Here is a 12,007-nt window from a genome sequence, read left to right as displayed (position 1 = left end):
AAGGTTCCTTCAAGTAATAATTGAAGCCTTTAGTAAAAAAGCATGAAGCTTTTCACTCGCCCTTTAATGCAACTTTTGCTTTTTATCATGTTCTGCTGTCATAAGCTTTATTCTTATAATTCTTTTCTCCAGGAATAAGTGCATTTCCAGATTCTATACAAATCTTCTCAGCAGAAGCTAATTTTATTCTATAAGTACAAGCTCAGTCTAACCTAGATCTTAGACTTTCATGGTTGTTCCTCTACCTACAATAGAAATATCTTTTTTCCCTCAAAAGGGAGATCTGTGATAACTTGCATGTAACAACTATACAGGCAGTCCTCAGACTTATGACACAATTGGTTCCTGAAAACCACATCTTAAGTCAAAACATAACTCAGAACCAATTTTCTCATAAGAAACAATATTGTAAATGAGGGATTACTTCTTGAACCAAGGCCTGATACACTATTTCCACCAAAAATACCCCAGAATTTTGTACTCGATCAATTATAGATGAGTAATATAGCTACATTAATGTACTTATATCGTAAATAGCAATCATATTGATTTGGAAAGATTTCTTTGAGAAGACTTTGCTGAACATTTTGAAGGGCTCTTGGTTGGACTTTTTGAAGGGTTCTTGGCTGGAGTCTTCACAGGAGTCTTGGCTGCAGGTTTTTCTGGAGTCTTGTCTGCTTTCTTAAAGAAAGTGTCCAAGGAAGTTTGGACAGATGTTCTCCAGGGAGATGAGTGACACAGAGAACTTGTTCACTGGCGTGGCGTCACATCGGATAAAATGTTCTAAGTCGAAATTGACATCATAAAGTTGAAACAGTGCGTCAATTTCTAAATGTTGTAAGCGAAATGTAACTTAAAACATTGTAAGTCAAGGACTGCCTGTACCACAAAACGCTTTCCAGGGGATGAACAATGAATCAGTGATGCTGTGTAAGTAAAATCCATAGACCTAATCCCTCCTATAAAACAAGAGTTGGATTTAGAGAAGGCTGACTGCTCCTTTTTATGAATGACTTAAGACAAGTCTGGTATGGAAGTTATGTTTGAAGTACTTTGGAGAGAGAAGGGTGCTGTTCAGATGTTAAACGCTGGACTTTTAATTAAGCAAATGAGGGAATTACTCCTCTCAGTACCCTGCTCAGGGAAAGGATTTTTAAGGTGGTGGACAACTAAGCAGAGTGTTTGCCTGTGCTACCCCACTGCAAAAACAAATGAGCAGGCTCTTCAATTCAACTGGAAACCACAGGACTGTATAACTGATCACAGACAACAACAATACTTACAATAATTACAAGATTATTTACAATGATAAGTAAGAAAATAGTGAGAGAGACTCTCACATGGGAGACTGGTGCCTCCCGAGTCTGGGGGGGTGCCAGATCACTGATTTGGGGGGGGGGGGTCCTCCACTGCCAATTGTCGACTGGTGGAATTGGGGGCGGGGGGGGTCTCCAGCAGCTGATCGATGAGCCAGCAGAGAAACCAGAAGTGCACTTCTGCTGGCACTTCTGGTTTGGTGGCTGGCTTTCCAGGGGGTGTACGGCCATCTCAGGGGGTGCAAGTGCACCCACATGCACCCCCTACCCGTCACCGATGAGAGAGAGAGAACAGAACAGATGGAGACCCTCAATCTGAGAGCTGCAAACAATGTTGCAGGTGACACTGGTGCACACACAGAGAGCCTAGCTGACACAGATGCAGAGGGTATTTTTACACATGCAAGCGCCACAGCGCTGGGCACTTTGAAAAGCACCCAGCACTGCAATTCTTGGAGTTGTATAAGTGGCGAAATGCATGTCAGCTCTGAGAAAATGGCGGTGGCACACTTTTGAACTAAAACACAAAGGTCTCTGCTGCACATGCTAATATATGTATTTAGTTCAGCCCCTCCTCAGAGGTGAAAAGTTCACCTTGACCTACTGCGAATGTGCAGGACTTGAGCTTTTAACACGACATCCACACCATCAGATTAGGTAGGCCAGGGGAGGTGGACAGCACTGTGCACTCTACACAGATGCAGGGTTTTATTGTATACAGCAGCAAGCTTTAAGTAAAGCTTCTTGAAACGTTTACTTATGAAAGAGAATACAGGAATGAGTCCAAAGTGCCCTGCCAACCAAAGATGCTTCTCCAGAAGCTGAACCCCAAAAGTGTTGTTACAGTGTGCAAATCTGCTCAGTGCACAAATCTGCACAGTGCCATTGGGCATTTATACACATGCTTTTTCATCCAGTGAGACACCGTAAATCTGCCACTTCAGAGCAGACTCGATTAATGGAGATTAATTGAGTCTGCTCTGCACGTGAGCTGATGCACATTGCACTGCGTACAGTTGTATAAGTGGCGAAATGTGCATCAGTGTGCAGAAAATGGTGGCAGTGTGTTTTTTAACTAAAGCACCTCTTAGACGCCGCCACCATTTTCTCAGCACTGACAAGCATTTCACTGCTTATACAACTATAAGCATCAGAGTGCGAGGCAGTTTCCAAAGCACCCAGCGCTGCAGTGCTTACATGTATAAAAATGACTATTGTTTCTTCAACTGGCACCTTCAGAGGTGGGCATGTCTAGTAATATCATTGAGAAACATAAGCTGTGTCTATGTTACAATCAGTAGTGCGATTGTAGCATGTGTAGAGATACCCAGGCTGGCTTTAACGTCAACAGCAGGGAAGCTGCTGCAGCACAGGTTTTGGATGCCCAATTGTATTCTCAGCGTCTTGTGCAAAGAAAGGTAGTTAGCCATATTAGTCTGAAGTCAGGCAGAAGGTAGGGTAGAGATGCACCTTATAAACAAAGTAAATCAGAGATGCATAAGCTTTTGTAATCAACAGCTTACTTCAACAGATGCTATGAAGGGACTGCAGGGAGCAGAGCTTCTAACCAGAAAGCAGTGATTTGCATAGAAGTGATAGGGAAGGTGAAAGAAAAGGGAGGCGGTACAGCTGAGAGAGGCAAAGCTCTTCTCCCAGCAGTCTCTTCATAATATCTGATAAAATAAGCTATTGGTTACAAAAGTTTATGCATCCTTGATTTAGTTAGCCTATAAGGGGCAACTGTACCCTGCCTTCTGCCCAGGGCCCTGGACAGGCTTGTGTAGCCTATACAGAAACCCTTGCCACCTCCTCTACCATTCAAGGGAAGAGAAGTACAGCATTGGAGCCCCATTTCTCAGCTAAGGGAAGGAAATGGTCTTTGGCTTTTTTTAAAAGTATATGATAGATAGATAGATAGATAGATAGATAGATAGATAGATAGATAGATAGATAGATAGATAGATAGATTTAGAACATTTTGCACCTGATTTTTTTTCCTCTGAAAACAAGTAGTCTGTTGCTCTTAAGGTAATTTTATTGGGAATATAAAGCAAGAACATGATGGAGGAATAGACAGAAAATATGGTAAGAGAAGGAACCATGGTGAAACCATTTAAGAACAACAGGCCCAATTCATTGTTGGAATCAATGACAGCTATATGGCAGCAACAAAAAATGGCATGAGCATTTTTATGCCAGCTGTGAATTTGTGCTAAAGAGTCCTATTCCACCAGCAATGTGTTTCTAGGTTTACCGATTAACAGAGATGCATCATTCCTTTTATCAGCAGACAACTGGATAACTCTGGATGGGCTTTTTGCAGAGAATAATTTCATTTGATATTAGCATATTTTCTACTTGTTCAGTTTGCTCGAATTCCCTTAGGAAGGTGTCAGCAAGGCTTCTTTTTTTTTTCTTTTTTACACAAACATTATTGCAGTCATTAATGTAAATGTGAACATAAATCCTGCCAAGTCTTGAGGGCCAGCCTGACTTTAAACACATTAAACATGAAAGCTGGGAGCCTGGTCTTCAATGGGCTTTATCTCAAACCCTGAGAGCATAACTGTAAACATCTGTATGTACATATAGAGTACGTGAGTGAGCAACACTGTAACTGATTCATGCATCCAATTATCCAATCTGCGCCTGGAATTATAAATATATTTTCATATTGTCACATGCAGCTTCATGCCTAATTTGTTTATACAGAAGATATTCAAGGTCTTTCTGCATTATGCTAAATAGGTATAACCTATTCCTGTAACTTGTTAAATACATGGGAGAAAAGCAAGATGTATGACAGGTTAAAAGGTCAAACACCTAGCACAGATGAGCATACACTGCAAGGTGATATCAAGACTCAGTATATATTTAACTTCAAGAACACAAGTAATCCCACTAAAGACTACACAATTAAATGTAAGTGCATACTTACGTGTTTTGCTTAATTGGGGCTGCATTTTGGCAAGTGTCTTTTCTACAAGCTAAATCATCAAAAATGAATGCAATTAAATTATTATGAAAGTTTGTTAATAGATCAAGGAAATGCACCCCCAAAATTATGTGATACAAGGAAGAAAGGGGTTTTAAAAGGCAGACATTTTATTACAACTTACTCCTCCTCCCTTCCTTTATCTGTCCCAAAATCTACAAACTAGGGCTATGCGAAGCTTCGGTAGCCTATTCAATTTGAAGGAGATTCAGCCCGATTCGGCGGCTGAATCTCCGAATCCAAATCAAATTGGGAGATCCATTAAAAGGTCCTAATCCAACTGGAAGCCTCCGAATCAATTCAGAGAGATTCAGAGATTCGGAAGGCTTCCAGCAAACAGAAACTGAGAAGAGGGAGGGGGATGGGGTGATCTTCCATATATGGAAAAGACTGAGAGGGGGAAAGACTGCTCTGATATTGACATCTAGCTGTGACCGAGAGGAGGATAACCCAGAAAATTTTCACAGGAATGTTACTAGGTGGGAGCCTGAATGTAGGGCAAGGATTTTGTCAGCTCAGTTTTACCATACACTTGTTGTCAAAGCATTTGGTCACTTTTTCTTTTCTATACCATTTGTTCTTCCTTGTCGTAAACCCTTTTGTTTTCCTCTTACTTTACTGAATTGCCTGTGGTAAGCTGTGATTTCGGGACAAATTAATAACCTGGACATACCCATTCAGCAGAGTAGGGGAGCAGTAAGCTTACACAAACCCAGGCTACATCTCTGTGAGCACCCCAACACCCAAGGGTTTTGTCACACTGTATCCTTGTGGCTTCTCAGATTTTTTTCTCTCTGTGCTTTGAATCTTTTGAGGTAAACAGTGGGGTGGACTTTGTTCAGATGGATGAGATCATTCTGTAATACATGCAATTCTGCAAGCCTCCTTTCTTGGGGATCATTACCAGGGTTAACTTCCCCCATCCTTAAACAACTTTTCTTCTTTAAAGATACTGTTGCAACTCATGTACAACAACCTGAGAAGATCATTTCCCCTTATTACGAACAGTTGTCCTGGTATATCGTCAGCTCCTGTGTTGCTGTTTCAGTTCTGCTTTTTTAATTTTTTTCCACCTTTTCCATCATCCTTGTCATTGCCCTGCTCAGGCCAGGGTCTGGTTTCCAACACCTCCTTGTCTTTCAATTTATTGTATATATAAAGGCCCTAGTATTATTTGATCTACTTCTTCAGATCCATCAGTGGGCCATCCTTTTCCTTAACAGGGTGGAGTCTAGGTTGATGCTATTTTGAATGTTTCTCTCCATATGAATTGTCCCAGGAATTTCACAATTTCATGATACTGTTCTTTGAGCCAGACTTCTTTGTCCATCTTAGCTGCCCCCCTGATGTTCCTGCAAAATTTGCGGTATGCCTGTGAAGGCAATCCCCGCTTAGCACTCTTAATTGGTTCCTATAAAAATGAGCGTTAAGCAAAACGAGTGTTAAGCGAAACTGAAAGTATTTGATGACCCAAGATGGCGACCACAAGTGTTTTTAATGACCCAAGATGGTGACTGCAAGCGTTATAATGAAACTCGCTGAGCGCTAAGTGAAATCAGGTATCAATTTAAAACCATCGTTATAGCAAAATAGCACTGTGAAACAGCATTAAGGAGGGGTTGCCTGTACATGGCTCAATAGTGTCCTCTTGCCTTTGGCTTTCCACTTTTCCAATACCCAAGGCTTCCAACCTGATTTTTCACTCTTTGGTACATACAGTACGGCTGAAATTAGGACTCGCTTAATCTCTTCAAGACATCTCATCCCTTAATTCCAGGCTAAGATCCATGAGCTCTTGCCAGAGCCTCTCTTCATACTTTCTTCTTATCTCAGGCCTTTCCAATGCCCTTGTAGCACATCTAAATCTGAAACTCCCTCTTCTCACAGCCACATCAAGCAGGACTAGGTACTGCAGTGGAAAAGGCTGTACTCCAATGAAACTCTAGCACTGGGATAGTGCACTTGCCTCTCATTTATCAGACAAAAAATTGGCCACGTTTTTTTCAGTGCCATTAAATTACATTCAGAGCTTCCCAGGTCCATTTCCTACTCAGTTTGTGCTGGAACAGAAGCCATGGAATTTCACCAAATGTAGGAGTTGTCTGCCATATACTTTTTTGGCACCATACACAAAAATTTTCCCATTACTTCCTTCCAACCAGTGTTATAACTTACCGTGGCATCCTGGTCATTGATCACCATTTCTTCAGGATGGTTTCTTAGACAGTCCTCAATCTGGTTGTATATGTTTTTCAATTTCCCCTCCTTGGTGTGTATCATAGCTGTGGGATCTGGATCTACATAAAAGGGTTGATCCCAGAAGTATGCTGGGATGACCCTTGACTTGAGTGGATTACCATTGATCAATGCTGTTCTGGTCCTGTCACTCAGGAGCAAGCCAACACCTCTTTATTGCTTTGTGTCACCACCCAAGAATATGATCCTGCCATCTAACATTTCTTTCTCGCCAGCCCACCTGATACTGAGAGGTCTATGATATCATATTGGTACTTCTCTGGTTTATTCATCAGCAGGGATATTTTACCAGTCTGTCAAAGGAATTGCACATTCCAGGTTCTAAGGGCCTAAGTTTCCTTTGCAGTCCTAAAAAACTATGCCTTTCCCACATCAGTACTAACCGTTCCAAATGGGCTTAAGGCTGGCAACATCATAAGCAGGGTCATCTTTTTCCTTAGTATGCCAGTGGTAGACACAACTCAGGACTCAGCACAAGTTGCCAGTTTGGTATCTTGAAGCACTTTTCATAACTGGGTTCTTTGGCCCAAACTCAGGGTTCCCTTTATCACTTCCCTTGTTCTTTAGCACTGCATGGGCTTGGCATGAGGCAAAAACCCAGCAGTACAGTTGTCACAACTGCAAAATAGTCTAATTAGAGGATATATTTTAACTCTACAAATTAAGAAACTGCCAATAAAACCATTCTTCTCTTCTCGTGATAACAGAGCTCACCACGAAAGGAAATGATTATCTTATTGGCAGCCCTTTAACTGTGGACTTAAACTTTAAGTCCACATAACCTAATTAACTGTAATTTAGCTGGAGTAATTCAGATTGCTGCAGCATGGCCTATTGAATACAAGTTATTTACAAAAGCATAAACTCATCCTATAGCAAGACTGCAAAATAAATCACTAACGTAAACTTTCCAATATTTAATCATTTGTGGGGAAGGAATCAATATAGTGCATCACAGTGAATTTTAAAGATACTGCTCACTAGTTCCCAGCAAGTGCATTGAATGCTGCCCAGCTGGTTTAGTCACAAAATAATAATAATAATAAAATTTAAATTGCAATAATGTCAAAGTGAGTTTATTGAAACTTTTTTTCAAAAAAGGTGTGGGGTGTGATTAATTTTAAATAAAAGTTTAAGACAGGGAAGGATCTATATTTTTTGTGATTGGAACTGTGGCTGGACTTCTGATATGCGACTCCCCAAACTCCTGAAGACTGAATAGGAGACAATGTGTAGCTGTACCCTTGACGCCAGCAATACATCGGGCCACTCCTCTTAAAATGTTTGGGATATACTCTCTTTGTATTTTCAGTTTGTTCTTGCATCTTACTCCTGATCTCCACTCAGTGAGAGCAGTATGGTAAATGCTTGCAGACATCAAGGACTAAAATACAGAGTTCCTCCCTCCCAGGTAAGTACACTACCCACTAGTCTGCAGAGTCCTTGCCCCTTCTCTCTCTGTCCTTCTAGCTCTGTGACTCTTGCATTCCTTGCTGCACAGTGGAACAGCTTCCCTGACTTATAGTCTACTGGTGAAGGTACTCTCCTAAGATGTGGAAAATACAGCTCTGAGTCTGCTTAGCCTGAGAAATATGTGGAACTCAAGTCAGCTACTTCTAGGCAAGTGCCCTCACCACTAAGCTATTATACATGATAGGCAGCAGTCCCACCTATGCTTTAATTAATAACGTGGCCACAATCTAAATTTGCGGGGGGAAGGGGTCCCTGTCAGCATGTGATAGGTGGGCTCATTCAGAGGTACCAGATTAAGATTCTCAGGTAGCGTAGACAGAGGAACCCCTGGTTCCTGGATCCCTATCAGGGTGATATAGCAAAAGGGTAACAAGCCACTCAGAGTGGGACAGTTATGCGCACATGCAGAATTCTAGGTGCCCACAGAACTTGACAGTCCAACAGAGAAGCCCCTTCTAAACTTAGGCAGCAGTTGAGTAGGGAGACTTTGGATGACGGTTTTGGATTTTGGCACATTAAATTCAGATGCCCGGAGTCCTTTATTGAATCTAGTCCTTAATATAAATCTGACTTTAAGACTAAAAACAACTGTAGTGCCATAATATAATTTTGTACTCTTCCATGTCTGCTTTCCTTATGTATCATTTTTATTATTAGAAAACTTTATAAAAATGGATTTGAAGCTATTTACAGCCATGTCTTCAATGGGACAATGCTAAATCAATTGTAAGTCTACAATTCACTAATAAAGAGAGACAATGCAACCTTTTGACTGTAAAGTACTCTTTTGTCACACTTCAGATAGATCCAAAGACAGCTTTAGCCATCACAACTGGCTGAACCCAGCTGATACTACCTTTACCTGAATAGAGTTCCCAAGAAAACTTCAGAGCCAATGCATTTTTCAGCAACATCTGCTCTTGTGAATTTTGCATCAGTTCTTAGAAGCCTGTCATAATGAGAATTTCTCCACTTTTGTTTCAGTCCTTTAACTGTTTCTCACCCTTATACCTCCAGCAACGTTTAAAAAATGCTGAAAAAACACCCCCCAATTACCACACCCCACAACAGAACCTTCAACATTCCTCAATCTTACACCTGCACCTCCAAATGTAATATTTGGAGTGCATCCAGTGCACCAAATGCTCTGATGGAAAATATTTTGGAGAGACCAAACAAGAACTGTGCACCAGAATGAACGCACACCAAAAATCTATCAAAGACGAGAATACCCAATACTTGTGGGGGCACACTTCTCACAAGGAAACCACTCTCTCTCCAATCTTTCAGTTCTAATCCTCAAAGGGAACATACAAAACACCTTTCACAGATTCATAGATTCACAGATGCTAGGGTCGGAAGGGACCTCAATAGATCATCGAGTCCGACCCCCTGCATAGGCAGGAAAGAGTGCTGGGTCTAGATGACCCCAGCTAGATGCATATCCAACCTCCTCTTGAAGACCCCCAGGGTAGGGGAGAGCACCACCTCCCTTGGGAGCCCGTTCCAGACCTTGGTCACTCGAACTGTGAAGAAGTTCTTCCTAATGTCTAGTTTAAATCTGCTCTCACATAGCTTGTGGCCATTATTTTTTGTAACCCCTGGGGGCGCCTTGGTGAATAAAACCTCACCAATTCCCTTCTGTGCCCCCGTGATGAGCTTATAGGCAGCCACAAGGTCGCCTCTCAGCCTTCTCTTGCGGAGGCTGAAGAGGTCCAGGTGCCCCAGTCTCTCCTCATAGGGCTTGGTCTGCAAGCCCTTAACCATACGAGTGGCCCTTCTCTGGACCCTCTCCAGGTTATCCGCATCCCTCTTGAAGTGCGGTGCCCAGAATTGCACACAGTACTCCAACTGCGGTCTGAACAGCACCCGATAGAGGGGAAGTATCACCTCTTTGGATCTGTTCGTCATGCATCTGCTGATGCATGATAAAGTGCCATTGGTTTTTCTGATGGCTTCGTCACACTGACGACTCATGTTCATCTTGGAGTCCACTAGGACTCCAAGATCCCTTTCCAATTCCGTGCCACCCAGCAGGTCATTCCCTAGGCTGTAGGTGTGCTGGACATTTTTCCTCCCTAGGTGCAGCACTTTGCATTTCTCCTTGTTGAACTGCATTCTGTTGTTTTTTGCCCATATGTCCAACCTGTCCAGGTCTACTTGCAGCTGTTCCCTGTCCTCCAGCGTGTCCACTTCTCCCCATAGCTTAGCGTCATCCGCAAACTTGGGCAGAGTACATTTCACTCCCTCGTCCAAGTCACTGATGAAGACATTAAAGAGTATCGGTCCAAGGACCGAGCCCTGCGGGACCCCACTGCCCACACCCTTCCAGGTCGAAACCGACCCATCCACCACGACTCTCTGGGTGCGACCCTCCAACCAATTCGCCACCCACCGGACTGTGCAGTCATCCACGTCACAGCCTCTTAACTTGTTCACCAGTATGGGGTGGGATACCATATCGAAGGCCTTCCTGAAGTCTAAGTATACGACATCCACCCCTCCTCCTGTGTCCAGGCGTTTCGTAACCTGGTCATAGAAAGAGACTAGATTAGTCAGGCACGATCTGCCTGCTACGAACCCGTGCTGGTTTCCCCTCAGCATAATTTGTCCTGCCGGGCTCTCGCAAATGTGAGCCTTGATAATTTTTTCAAAGACTTTAGCAAGGATAGAGGCGAGACTGACTAACCTATAGTTGCCTGGATCCTCCTTCTTCCCCTTCTTGAAAATAGGGACCACATTGGCCCTTTTCCAGTTCTCCAGGACTTGCCCTGTGTGCCACAAGCATTCAAATATTCCTGCCAGTGGCTCTGCAATGATGTCCTTTACTTGGGGTGCCATCCTCAGCTCCATGGTAGCTTTGGCCTGTCTAACTGCCTCCCTACAAGCATGAGCAGAGGAGGTATATTCGTCTTTGGTGATCTCTCCCTGTTTCCACTTTTTATGCGCTCCCCTTTTGGCCCTTAGACTGCCCTGGATTTCTCTGGTCAGCCAAGGAAGCCTCCTGGCCCCTTTCCCTCTTTTTTCTCGCATCAGGATCGTCTCCCTTTGTGCCCGAAGGATCATTTCCTTAAGGCACAGCCACCCTTCTTGGGCTCCCATCACTTCAAAACTTCAACTCTGCAGTGCATCCTTGACTAATCACCTGAGTTCATTGAAATCAGCTTTCCTAAAGTCTAGCACTTTCACCCTACTAGTTACCTTACCTACTTGATGTCTTATGAAGAATTCTATTATTAGGTGATCACTGTCCCCCAGATGGCCACTGATCTGTAGGTCCCCTACCATATCATCCCCTGTTGCCAATACCAGATCCAGTAAGGCATTCCCTCTAGTGGGACTGTGTACCTCCTGTGCCAGGTGGAGGTCCTGTACACAGGTTAGAAACCTGCGTGAATGGTGGGACTTTGCCATCTGTGTCTCCCAGCAGATGTCTGGGTAGTTTAGGTCCCCCATGACTACCGCCTCTTTAGCTTTTATGGTCTCCAAGAGCTGCCTCAGGAGCCCCGAATCTATTTCTTCCCCTTGGTGTGGGGGTCTGTAGCAGACCCCTACCACCAAATCCCTTTCTCCTTGGCCCCCATGTAGCCTAACCCACAATCCTTCTACTTCCTCATCCTTTGATTCCGTCTTGATGAGGGTCGATGTATATTGCTCATTGACATAGAGCGCAACCCCTCCCCCTTTCTTCCCCACCCTATCCTTTCTGTACAGCCTATAACTCTCAATATGTACTGCCCAGTCGTGGGATGAATCCCACCAGGTTTCTGTTAGCCCTGCTAGGTCATAGGTTTTTTCTGCAAGCAGGAGCTCTAGTTCATCCTGCTTGTTCCCCATACTCCTAGCATTAGTATATAGGCACTTGAGCCTTGTGACTGGTGCCTTTGCTGCCCCCCTGCTCCGAATCCCAAGGGGCCCCTTATTTCTTACCTTCTCGTTGCTTACCTGTGCTGTATTGCTGGCCGCT

At 43.4% G+C, this 12,007-nt stretch overlaps 1 protein-coding gene across 1 annotated transcript in view; it reads left to right on the top strand.

Annotated features, from left to right (window-relative positions):
- LOC102567017 (lutropin-choriogonadotropic hormone receptor) overlaps nucleotides 1–12,007 on the top strand; it is a 37,033-nt gene that overhangs the window by 9,191 nt on the left and 15,835 nt on the right.

This window comes from Alligator mississippiensis, chromosome 1 (genome assembly GCF_030867095.1).
Source record: "Alligator mississippiensis isolate rAllMis1 chromosome 1, rAllMis1, whole genome shotgun sequence".
In the NCBI taxonomy this organism is placed as follows: domain Eukaryota; kingdom Metazoa; phylum Chordata; order Crocodylia; family Alligatoridae; genus Alligator; species Alligator mississippiensis.
The sequence above is the reverse complement of the archived record's forward strand: the minus strand, read 5'-3'. Positions and strand labels throughout refer to the sequence as shown.